This window comes from Procambarus clarkii, chromosome 9 (genome assembly GCF_040958095.1).
Source record: "Procambarus clarkii isolate CNS0578487 chromosome 9, FALCON_Pclarkii_2.0, whole genome shotgun sequence".
Classification (NCBI taxonomy): domain Eukaryota; kingdom Metazoa; phylum Arthropoda; class Malacostraca; order Decapoda; family Cambaridae; genus Procambarus; species Procambarus clarkii.
Window position 1 is genome coordinate 33353065 of NC_091158.1, and position 14238 is coordinate 33367302.

Genomic DNA, 14238 nt, shown 5'->3' on the forward strand with positions numbered 1-14238 from the left:
TGAATTTCTCCCATAAGAACTCTTAACAAACTTCTAAAGTCTCAGAAATTTTTTTCATCATAAGAACTTTTAACAACTTCTAAAATCTGTGACTGACAAAATTTACCTGAAAACCCTGGCTCACACCCGGGATATTGGACCTCAAAACCCTGGCTCACACGCGGGATATTGGAACCTGAAAACCATGGCTAACACGTCGGATATTGGACCTGAAAATCATGGCTCACACACAGGATTTTCCCCCCCCCCCAAAAAAAAATCTCCTGTATGTTGCCATCCCTACTACTTCTACCCAGTGTCTTTTGTGCTAACATCAGTAAGAACACGGCGAGAAATTAAGGACTGGAAAACACCAGTATCCCTTAACAACCGAACTGGTTTCCAGGTTCCACTAGTACATAATAGGGTTCCCGAATGTAGGTATGGATCAAAATTAGTCATCCACTTGGGCATGACTGGAGCAACATTGACATTAAAGGTTTGCAACCCCCTACTCATAATCAGACCAGTTGGTCTCAACTCTGGGTGCAAAGCATAACAGGAATTTACCACATGACCTCTTCTCCTGCAATGCGTGCAATATCTGCCAGTGGTCGGAACAGCCGAACCAACTGCAGGCTTAATCACTACATTACTTGAGGTTGGCAACTCTGTCTGTTGTTTCTCAGATTTAGGCTTTATAGGAAAAGGGTTAAGGGGAGAAGGTGAAGTAGCTGGTCGGGTCTGGAAAACATGATTTTTAGGAGCATAATGATTAGTTTTAGCATTAAAATGATTAATTGGTGCTCTAAAAGGCACTTTAGTAAGTAATTCATGCTCATCAGCTAGCTTGGCTACTTTTAAAAGATCAGTGATTTGTTTATTTTCAGCCATAAACAAAGCTAATTTCTCTAGTAGACATCCCACTACTTCCTCAGTTGCTATGAGGTCTCTCAAAGTCTCAAACTCTGTAATATTAAGTGTTTTAATCCATCTGTCAAAGTGATTTAATTTTACCCTTACAAAGTCAAAAATAGTCTGGTCATGTGCTCTTTTTAAACTTCTGAATTTTATTCTATGTGCCTCTGGGATCTGCTGGTACGCATTTAAAATACTTTGTTGAACAAATTTAAAATCGAAAGAATTCTCAGCAGGCAAAGATGCAAATACCTCTTGAGCTTTACCCTTAAATTGTCCTTGTAAAATGCTAACCCATTGATCGACAGGCCAGTTCATGCTGACTGCTAATTTCTTAAAATGCAAGAAAAATATTTCTAGACCTTCTTCATTAAACTTAGGTAATTCTACATGTTTACTGTACTTGGAAGAACTATTTGTACTCTCTGGATTATTACTAGTGTTCCCTAGCCCTGCTGCAATTCTCTGCTGTTCCAACCAGTTATTATTTTCAGCCATACTTTGCTGAATTTCTAATTGTTTAGTTTGTTGCTCTGCTAGTCGTAACTGAGCCTCCAACTCAAGGTGTTTTTGCTGGTTCTGCATCTCCAACCTCCGCTTGTCTGCTTCCAGTCTAGCCATTTCTAATTTTGTCTCCAACTCCAACTTTAAGATTGCCACCTTGTCACTTGACTCTTCTTCTAACTCTCCTAAACACTCTTCGTCAAGTCTCTCCTCCTCCACCAAGTGTGTGACAATAACTCTTAACACTTTAGCCTTCAACATTTTACTGGACACTGCTAGGTTCATTTATCAGCCAGAACCAACAAACCAGACTTCTTTAAGTCTTTAATTTTACTAAAATTTGGCTGTTACACCAGCGCAGCAACCTGATCCTCCATGGTTGGCTCAATTATTACAACTTAACACTTGAAACAACACTGAAAATTATCCTTGGCCCCTGGCACAAGCTGAACACTTACCTTAAATCGTGAAGCGTTGAGAAGTTTTCACACCAGCTCAGATTGAACAGATAATTTCACAGGCTTGATTGTGTGTCACTAGATAATCACAAAGTACCTAGGAAGGCAATTGCTATTAATAATTAGCACCGTCAATTGTACAAACATTACAGGGAATTAATCTTTCATCTCCCGGACAGTGGCCCTCATTTATTACTACCCTTGAGACGGTCATCCCCCCACACGGAAAAGCCAACATGAATAAACTTGCAAAAAGCCTCATACAATATAATGCCACTCAGGCACACTACAGCATGCTACAATAATTAACATACCATATTCTATCATCATACAACTAGATGCTATATTAATTATAGAACAAGACAATAAAGTATATAAGCATCAAGAGTAATGTTAGAATCCTAGTAAGATTCGTAACAGGTGTGAGACCCCTCTTATAAATGTGCCCAGCTGACGGAGTTGTCAGGGGTCGTGAGAGGAGAGTTGCTCCATTCATGTACCATTATCATTTATATATATATATATATATATATATATATATATATATATATATATATATATATATATATATATATATATATATATATATATATATATATATATATATATATATATATATATATATATATATATATATATATATATATATAACTGAAAACTCACACCCCAGAAGTGACTCGAACCCATACTCCCAGGAGCAACGCAACTGGTATGTACAAGACGCCTTAATCCACTTGACCTTCAGTTGCATATTGTCCTGGGGACCATTCAGGCTTGTTCGCATTTGTGTTCCTCACGTGTGCCCCAAAGAATGAGGTGATTTGGTAAAATGCTATGCCCAAGATTACTATCCGAGTGCCGGCGGTGGGGTGGTTCAAATAGCCTCGGCTATCACCTCATTTTGTCCGGTCGTGATGGTCAAGTAGATTAAGGCGTCTTGTACATACCAGTTGCATTGCTCCTGGGAGTATGGGTTCGAGTCACTTCTGGGGTGTGAGTTTTCAGTTGCATATTGTCCTGGGGACCATTCAGGCTTGTTCGCATATATATATATATATATATATATATATATATATATATATATATATATATATATATATATATATATATATATGTATATATATATATATATATATATATATATATATATATATATATATATATATGTATATATATATATATATATATATATATATATATATATATATATATATATATATATATATATATATATATATGTATATATATATATATATATATATATATATATATATATATATATATATATATATATATATATATATATATATATATATATATATGTCGTACCTAGTAGCCAGAACTCACTTCTCAGCCTACTATGCAAGGCCCGATTTGCCTAATAAGCCAAGTTTTACTGAATTAATATATTTTCTCTAATTTTTTTCTTATGAAATGATAAAGCTACCCATTTCATTATGTATGAGGTCAATTTTTTTTTATTGGAGTTAAAGTTAACGTAGATATATGACCGAACCTAACCAACCCTACCTAACCTAACCTAACCTATCTTTATAGGTTAGGTTAGGTTAGGTAGCCAAAAACGTTAGGTTAGGTTAGGTTAGGTAGGTTAGGTTGTCGAAAAAACATTAATTCATGAAAACTAGGCTTATTAGGCAAATCAGGCCTTGCATAGTAGGCTGAGAAGTGAGTTCTGGCTACTAGGTATGACATATATATATATATATATATATATGAGCCTATACTTGCATAAACCACAAGTGAAGATAAACAATCTTTGGACAACACCCACCAGTGGGACTCGAACCCAGAAAGCACAACTACCTTCCAGTAGCTGGCATAACTAGTATGCTTTAACCCACTACGCCATCAGACCTTACAAAAGAAGTAGATAGTTCGAGATATATATATCTCAAACATCTCTACCTCCCGAAGGCACCAGATGAGTGAGGGGTCAGTCTGCAATTTTCGTCAAGCCACTGTCAATGTGAGAGAACTCGTGTCCAGCTTATAAGCCTATACTTGCATAAACCACAAGTGAAGATAAACAATCTTTGGACAACACCCACCAGTGGGACTCGAACCCAGAAAGCACAACTACCTTCCAGTAGCTGGCATAACTAGTATGCTTTAACCCACTACGCCATCAGACCTTACAAAAGAAGTAGATAGTTCGAGATATATATATCTCAAACATCTCTACCTCCCGAAGGCACCAGATGAGTGAGGGGTCAGTCTGCAATTTTCGTCAAGCCACTGTCAATGTGAGAGAACTCGTGTCCAGCTTATAAGCCTATACTTGCATAAACCACAAGTGAAGATAAACAATCTTTGGACAACACCCACCAGTGGGACTCGAACCCAGAAAGCACAACTACCTTCCAGTAGCTGGCATAACTAGTATGCTTTAACCCACTACGCCATCAGACCTTACAAAAGAAGTAGATAGTTCGAGATATATATATCTCAAACATCTCTACCTCCCGAAGGCACCAGATGAGTGAGGGGTCAGTCTGCAATTTTCGTCAAGCCACTGTCAATGTGAGAGAACTCGTGTCCAGCTTATAAGCCTATACTTGCATAAACCACAAGTGAAGATAAACAATCTTTGGACAACACCCACCAGTGGGACTCGAACCCAGAAAGCACAACTACCTTCCAGTAGCTGGCATAACTAGTATGCTTTAACCCACTACGCCATCAGACCTTACAAAAGAAGTAGATAGTTCGAGATATATATATCTCAAACATCTCTACCTCCCGAAGGCACCAGATGAGTGAGGGGTCAGTCTGCAATTTTCGTCAAGCCACTGTCAATGTGAGAGAACTCGTGTCCAGCTTATAAGCCTATACTTGCATAAACCACAAGTGAAGATAAACAATCTTTGGACAACACCCACCAGTGGGACTCGAACCCAGAAAGCACAACTACCTTCCAGTAGCTGGCATAACTAGTATGCTTTAACCCACTACGCCATCAGACCTTACAAAAGAAGTAGATAGTTCGAGATATATATATCTCAAACATCTCTACCTCCCGAAGGCACCAGATGAGTGAGGGGTCAGTCTGCAATTTTCGTCAAGCCACTGTCAATGTGAGAGAACTCGTGTCCAGCTTATAAGCCTATACTTGCATAAACCACAAGTGAAGATAAACAATCTTTGGACAACACCCACCAGTGGGACTCGAACCCAGAAAGCACAACTACCTTCCAGTAGCTGGCATAACTAGTATGCTTTAACCCACTACGCCATCAGACCTTACAAAAGAAGTAGATAGTTCGAGATATATATATCTCAAACATCTCTACCTCCCGAAGGCACCAGATGAGTGAGGGGTCAGTCTGCAATTTTCGTCAAGCCACTGTCAATGTGAGAGAACTCGTGTCCAGCTTATAAGCCTATACTTGCATAAACCACAAGTGAAGATAAACAATCTTTGGACAACACCCACCAGTGGGACTCGAACCCAGAAAGCACAACTACCTTCCAGTAGCTGGCATAACTAGTATGCTTTAACCCACTACGCCATCAGACCTTACAAAAGAAGTAGATAGTTCGAGATATATATATCTCAAACATCTCTACCTCCCGAAGGCACCAGATGAGTGAGGGGTCAGTCTGCAATTTTCGTCAAGCCACTGTCAATGTGAGAGAACTCGTGTCCAGCTTATAAGCCTATACTTGCATAAACCACAAGTGAAGATAAACAATCTTTGGACAACACCCACCAGTGGGACTCGAACCCAGAAAGCACAACTACCTTCCAGTAGCTGGCATAACTAGTATGCTTTAACCCACTACGCCATCAGACCTTACAAAAGAAGTAGATAGTTCGAGATATATATATCTCAAACATCTCTACCTCCCGAAGGCACCAGATGAGTGAGGGGTCAGTCTGCAATTTTCGTCAAGCCACTGTCAATGTGAGAGAACTCGTGTCCAGCTTATAAGCCTATACTTGCATAAACCACAAGTGAAGATAAACAATCTTTGGACAACACCCACCAGTGGGACTCGAACCCAGAAAGCACAACTACCTTCCAGTAGCTGGCATAACTAGTATGCTTTAACCCACTACGCCATCAGACCTTACAAAAGAAGTAGATAGTTCGAGATATATATATCTCAAACATCTCTACCTCCCGAAGGCACCAGATGAGTGAGGGGTCAGTCTGCAATTTTCGTCAAGCCACATATATATATATATATATATATATATATATATATATATATATATATATATATATATATATATATATATATATATATATATATATGTCGTACCTAGTAGCCAGAATGCACTTCTCGGCCTAATATGCAAGGCCCGCCCGATTTGCCTAATAAGCCAAGTTTTCCTGAACTAATAAATTTTCTCTATTTTTTTCTTATGAAATGATAAATCTACCCATTTCATTATGTATGAGGTAAAAAAAAATTTAATGGAGTTAAAATTAACGTAGATATATTACCGAACCTAACCTAACCTAACCTAACCTATCTTTATAGGTTAGGTGGCCGAAAAAGTTAGGTTAGGTTAGGTTAGGTAGTCGAAAAACAATTTATTCATGAAAACTTGGCTTATTAGGCAAATTGGGCCTTGCATAGTAGGCTGAGAATTGCGTTCTAGCTACTAGGTACGACATATATATATATATATATATATATATATATATATATATATATATATATATATATATATATATATATATATATATATGCGGAAAATCCACAGAGAAATATGAAATGAGGTGAACGTTTCGGCTTGTTAAAGCCTTTGTCAACACCATACTGACTAAGGAGAAGGGAAGGGGGAGGATATATAGGCCGACAATTGCGGTTGCCAGAACATGCTTATAGTATTAGAACTGCCCAAACGTCTAATGCATTGTATCTACATACGAGTTTATGCGATCACAATATTAACTGGAATGGGGCAAAAAGCATTACCAATTGTGGGGATTTCGTGGAACGGAATTTGATTGAGTGCTCTAATCAGTCAGTGTCCAAATCTTCTTAATGTTAGTATTGGTATGTACAAACTTGATCCATTTTTAAGTTATAATATTGCACAACAGTTTAAGAAACAACTCTAATAGAGAGGCTTACAATGTCTCATTATAATTGTATATTCATATATTGTGTGTTCATGAGGCTTTTCTTTAATCTTTCATCCTTATTCTCTGACCGCTTAATCCTCTTTGTCCATTCTAAGCTAAGCTTTACCTGTTTTTGGTTAATTCTTTCCTTAGGGATGGGTTGGTCAGGTGTCGGCCTATATATCCTCCCCCTTCCCTTCTCCTTAGTCAGTCTGGTGTTGACAAAGGCTTTAACAAGCCGAAACGTTCACCTCATTTCATATTTCTCTGTGGATTTTCCGCATAAAATGATCAGTGTTTTGTGATCGTCAATTGCATATATATATATATATATATATATATATATATATATATATATATATATATATATATATATATATATATATATATATATATATATATATATATATATATATATATATATATATATGTATATATATATATATGTCGTACCTAGTAGCCAGAACGCACTTCTTAGCCTGCTCTTCCCTCCAAACTACGTCCCAGTAACAACTAATATAGAAGATATATCCAACAAGTACAACAACAAGTTTTGCCCAAAGAGCAAAACGTATCCAGCACCGGCGCACCTGCTCGCCTCCGCCACTCAAACCGGCAAACTGCTTGTCCATCGCCTGCCTGTCGCTGATTGGCTGGTGCCCGTCGCACCTGCCCCACCACCCGCCACACGAGCTGATGTCTGGGCCACCGCGACCTAGGGAAGGCAGAATATATCGTGCTCCACACAAGTTGACATGTCTCATTGGTAGACTAAGCCTTGGCTTACGTGTACTAAGGGAGGTGGCAGCTTGAAGCCAATATTCCTGCACTAATATATTTACTTTGCTATTACTCACTTGTCTTAACGTAACTTTTCATTTGCCAGTGATTATTCTTATTATTTTGTTTGATTGATTTATCTGTTACAATTTTTATGCCCAATTTTATTCATGTCTTGCTTTTCTAACGTAATTAAAATTTCATTGTTAAATTTACTTGTTTTGTGTGTCTTCCCATTACCTTACCACAGACGAAAGTTCCAGCTTTTCTCTTTTTTTTTCTTTATGTGACGAGGCCATACCCCTAGCTTTTGAAACAGCCGAACACCAACGCGTTACCGTCACGATATATATATATATATATATATATATATATATATATATATATATATATATATATATATATATATATATATATATATATATATATATATCGTGACGTGTGTGTGTGTGTGTGTGTGTGTGTATATGTTCGTGTAGCTTTTCGTTAGTAAATGTCATATATTTCACTTATGTGTTTGAGTGTGCCTCCATATTATCTCTACGAGCATACACAAGTGATATTGTAACCCCACCTAGTGAACAGAAAGATTTTATATGGAAATTCCTAGTGGCTGGTGGTGCTAGAACAACGCAGACATTTACAGAATCGTACCCTAGGCTGGCGTTCCTGTTTCAATGCTGTAAGTGCAGCAACACTTTGTTATCAGGTAACATAGTGCATACCCACTGAACTGCATTGCTGGGGTGCAGAGATACTAACCGAGCTGGTGACCTTGTTAGACAAAAGAAATGCAGGTGTGTAAGAGAGACCTGCAACCTTTTGTTATGGCAGGCAAAACTCAGAGGAAGTGCTGACGAAGATAAGCCTGAGTCTTTCTTCACACCTCTGTGGGGCAAGGCCGGAATTGCTTGTAGCAGTTTCCCCGTGGTTGACTGAAGTGCTGCCAGGGTGGATCAGTGGCAGCTAGGTGGTGGGGGCATAGACCTGCGGTGGTGGGCATTACGTGGTCCTCACCTTTGGGACCAAATGACTCTGACGAGTTACGTGAGTCAAAGAAACTGATCATTCTTTCTCCTGAAACCTTAGCAGCCGCCTTGCTAGCATAGCCCCGCCCACCCCCCTTTGTAACACCATAATGAATGTATGTATGTATGTATGTATGTATGTATGTATGTATGTATGTATGTATGTATGTATGTATGTATGTATGTATGTATGTATGTATGTATGTATGTTCGTATGTATGTATGTATGTATATGTATGTATGAATGTATGTAGAAATTAAAATTTTGGTTGTTACAAATCGAAGACCTGTGTGTGGTGCAGAGTAGGAGTTGTGGAAGCCACTACTTAGTTAGCCGGCAAGTTTCTCCTCGTGGGCCTCAAGATTAAGGTGCCTTTTTGGTGGGATTCTCAACAAGGATCAATCCAAAGTGTATGTAATTGGTTGGTGGTTTTCTCATCAGGAATCCCAAAACGGTTATGACTGTTTGACGGGTTTCTCCTAATGGATTTCAAATTGCATTTGATTGGTTGGCGGGTTTATCATCGTGGATTCAAAGTTATATGTGATTAGTGGGTGGGATTCTCTGTTTGGATTCCAACCTCTATGTGGTTGGTTGGCGAGAATCTTTACACAAATCGTAAGCTCGTTGTTATTCGTTAACAAGTTACTTCTCATTGATCCCATAGCGTGTATAATCCTTAGCGGATTATTCCTCATGGATTCCAAATTGTATGTGATTGGTTGACAGGTTTTTGCTCGTGGATCCCAAACCTCATGTGACTGCTTCTAAAACTCTGAGGGATGGTCACTCACATGCTTGATGACTATTCTTGCATTAAATTTGTTCAAATTAATGAAAACCCGTCGAACTAAGGATCGAAAAGCATAACAGAGGATCAGAAGAGTATATCAGAGGATCAATAGGGCATATATTAGGATCACAAGGGAATTTTAGGATCAGAAGGTCATATCTTAAGGTCAAAAGGGCCTATCTTAGGATCAGAATGGTATATCTTACGATCAGAAGTGTATATATTAGGATCATAGCGATATATCTTTGGGTCAGAAGGGTATATCTAAAGATCAGAACGGTAAATCTTAGGATCAAAAAGTATATATCAGAGAATTAGAATCAGAATAGGAATCACAATTAAGATCAGAATATCTAAGAATCAAAAGGGCATATGTTAGGATCAAAAGGGCATATCCTAGGATTAGAAGGATATACCTTAGGATCAGTAGGGTATATCATAGGATCAAAAGGGTTTATTATAGGTTCAAAATGGTATATCTTAAGATAAAAGGGAGATATCCTCAGATCAGAAGGATATATCATAGGATCAGAAGGGTATATCTTAGAATCAGAAGGGAATATCTTAGGATCAGTAGGGCACATCTAAGAATCTGAAGGGTATTTCTTAGGATCATAAGGAAATATCTTAGGATCATAGTTTTACATGTAATAATTAAGAGGGCTTAATGCAGGTGATAAAACTAAGTTGAACACAAAAGTAAACCAAAAATTAGAATTTTGATTAACTGACATTATCCACTCAAAATATGCAAGACATTACGGTATAATTACTATAAATATTTAGCGTGAAGCTTAGTCTTGGAGATTTGTGTTGAGCAGTCATAGGCAAATGGCGGAAGTAACTTTAGAATGCCAAAAGAAATAAAGGATTGAAATGACCAAATTACTGAAGATATCGACTTAGATAAGGTAACATCAGCGGTCAAGACATTATTTCGTGATATCTACAGATGAAGTGAGGAAAACATAACAAGCAATCCCAGACTCCTGTCTAGCACAAGGTCATGAAACAAGTCAAGTGTAGTCTTTTGTACCCATGAGAAGGAAACCGCCTCTATAACTGAAAGGGATAAATAGAACGAGAAGATTGTAACGAAGCTTATAGACGAAGCTGAAAAGTTGAATTTCGAGCACAATTCTCACTGCACAAGAAGTTAAACAAAACAGTTAAACAAAACTTCTTAAACAGTAAAAAGATATCTTACTGGCCAGCCATGTTTAATCGACTTGTTATGTCTTATTGATTTGTCATGTCTTACTGACCAGCCATGTCTTACTGACTAGCCATGTCTTACTTACAAGGAATGTGTCATTAACTTGTTTATGTGTGTGTGTGTGTGTGTGTGTGTGTGTGTGTGTGTGTGTGTGTGTGTGTGTGTGTGTGTGTGTGTGTGTGTGTGTGTGTGTGTGTGTGTGTGTGTGCGCGTGTGTGTGTGTGTGTGTGTGTGTGTGTGTGTGTGTGTGCGTGTGTGTGTGTGTGTACTCACCTATATATGTACTCACCTATATGTGCTTGCAGGATCGAGCATTGACTCTTGGATCCCGCCTTTCTAGCTATCGGTTGTTTACAGCAATGACTCCTGTCCCATTTCCCTATCATACCTAGTTTTAAAAGTATGAATAGTATTTGCTTCCACAACCTGTTCCCCAAGTGCATTCCATTTTTCTACTACTCTCACGCTAAAAGAAAACTTCCTAACATCTCTGTGACTCATCTGAGTTTCCAGTTTCCACCCATGTCCCCTCGTTCTGTTATTATTACGTGTGAACATTTCATCTATTTCCACTTTGTCAATTCCCCTGAGTATTTTATATGTCCCTATCATATCTCCTCTCTCCCTTCTTTTCTCTAGTGTCGTAAGGTTCAGTTCCTTCAGCCGCTCTTCATATCCCATCCCTCGTAGCTCTGGGACAAGCCTCGTCGCAAACCTCTGAACCTTCTCCAGTTTCTTTATGTGTTTCTTCAGGTGGGGGCTCCATGATGGCGCGGCATACTCTAAGACGGGTCTCACGTAGGCAGTGTAAAGCGCCCTAAAAGCTTCCTCATTTAGGTTTCTGAATGAAGTTCTAATTTTCGCCAGTGTAGAGTACGCTGCTGTCGTTATCCTATTTATATGTGCCTCAGGAGTTAGATTAGGTGTCACATCCACTCCCAGGTCTCTTTCTCGAATCGTTACAGGTAGGCTGTTCCCCTTCATTGTGTACTGTCCCTTTGGTCTCCTGTCACCTGATCCCATTTCCATAACTTTACATTTACTGGTGTTAAACTCCAGTAGCCATTTCCCTGACCATCTCTGCAGCCTGTTTAAGTCCTCTTGGAGGATCCTACAATCCTCGTCTGTCACAACTCTTCTCATTAATTTTGCTTCATCTGCAAACATTGACATGTGTGTGTGTGTGTGTGTGTGTGTGTGTGTGTGTGTGTGTGCGTGTGTGTGTGTGTGTGTGTGTGTGTGTGTGTGTGTGTGTGCGTGTGTGTGTGTGTGCGTGTGTGTGTGTGTGTACTCACCTAATTGTACTCACCTAATTGTGCTTGCGGGGGTTGAGCTCTGGCTCTTTGGTCCCGCCTCTCAACCGTCAATCAACTGGTGTACAGATTCCTGAGCCTATTGGGCTCTATCATATCTACATTTGAAACTGTGAATGGAGTCAGCCTCCACCACATCACTTCCTAATGCATTCCATTTGCTAACTACTCTGACACTGAAAAAGTTCTTTCTAACGTCTCTGTGGCTCATTTGGGTACTCAGCTTCCACCTGTGTCCCCTTGTTCGCGTCCCACCAGTGTTGAAAAGTTCGTCCTTGTTTACCCGGTCGATTCCCCTGAGGATTTTGTAGGTTGTGATCATGTCTCCCCTTACTCTTCTGTCTTCCAGTGTCGTGAGGTGCATTTCCCGCAGCCTTTCCTCATAACTCATGCCTCTTAGTTCTGGGACTAGTCTAGTAGCATACCTTTGGACTTTTTCCAGCTTCGTCTTGTGCTTGACAAGGTACGGGCTCCATGCTGGGGCCGCATACTCCAGGATTGGTCTTACATATGTGGTGTACAAGATTCTGAATGATTCCTTACACAGGTTCCTGAACGCCGTTCTGATGTTAGCCAGCCTCGCATATGCCGCAGACGTTATTCTCTTTATGTGGGCTTCAGGAGACAGGTTTGGTGTGATATCAACTCCTAGATCTTTCTCTCTGTCTGTTTCATTAAGTACTTCATCTCCTATTCTGTATCCTGTGCCTGGCCTCCTGTTTCCACTGCCTAGTTTCATTACTTTGCATTTACTCGGGTTGAACTTCAACAGCCATTTGTTGGACCATTCACTCAGTCTATCCAGGTCATCTTGTAGCCTCCTAGTATCATCCTCTGTTTCAATCCTCCTCATAATTTTTGCATCGTCGGCAAACATTGAGAGGAACGAATCTATACCCTCTGGGAGATCATTTACATATACCAGAAACAGTATAGGTCCGAGGACTGACCCCTGCGGGACTCCACTTGTGACGTCTCGCCAATCTGAGACTTCACCCCTCACACAGACTCGTTGTCTCCTGTTGCTTAGGTATTCCTCTATCCACCGGAGTACCTTCCCTCTCACTCCAGCCTGCATCTCCAACTTTCGCACTAGCCTCTTGGTTGGCACTGTATCAAAGGCTTTCTGACAATCCAAAAATATGCAGTCTGCCCACCCTTCTCTTTCTTGCCTTATTTTTGTTGCCTGGTCGTAGAATTCAAGTAACCCTGTGAGGCAGGACCTGCCATCCCTGAACCCATGTTGATGCTGTGTTACAAAGTTCCTTCGCTCCAGATGCTCCACTAGTTTTTTTCGCACAATCTTCTCCATCAGCTTGCATGGTATGCAGGTTAGGGACACTGGCCTGTAGTTCAGTGCCTCCTGTCTATCCCCTTTCTTGTATATCGGGACTACGTTAGCTGCTTTCCAAATATCTGGCAGTTCCCCTGTTGCCAGTGATTTGTTATACACTATGGAGAGTGGTAGGCTCAGTTCTCTTGCTCCTTCCTTTAGAACCCAAGGGGAGATTCCATCTGGGCCTATAGCCTTCGTCACGTCCAACTCTAGTAAACACTTCCTTACTTCCCCACTGGTAATCTCAAACTCTTCCAGTGGTTCCTGGTTAGCTATTCCCTCACTTACCTCTGGAATTTCTCCTTGTTCTAAGGTGAAGACCTCCTGGAATTTCTTATTCAATTCCTCACACACTTCCTTGTCATTTGTAGTGATCCTTCCGCCCCTATCCTTAATCTCATAACCTGTTCCTTTACTGTTGTTTTTCTCCTAATGTGGCTATGCAACAATTTAGGCTGAGTCTTTGCCTTGCTTGCGATGTCATTTTCGTATTGTCTTTCTGCCTCTCTTCTCATCCTGACATATTCATTCCTGGCATTCTGGTATCTTTCTCTGCTCTCCAGTGTCCTGTTATTCCTATAGTTTCTCCATGCCCTTTTACTTTGCTGCTTAGCTAGCCTACATCTTTGATTAAACCATGGGTTTCTCATCTTCATTTCTCTGTTTTCCTTTTGGACTGGGACAAACTTGTTTGCTGCGTCCTTGCACTTCTGCGTGATGTAATCCATCATATCTTGGGCCGTCTTTCCCCTGAGCTCTGTTTCCCATGCTATATCTGTTAGGAATTTTCTTATCCCCTCATAGTTTCCCTTT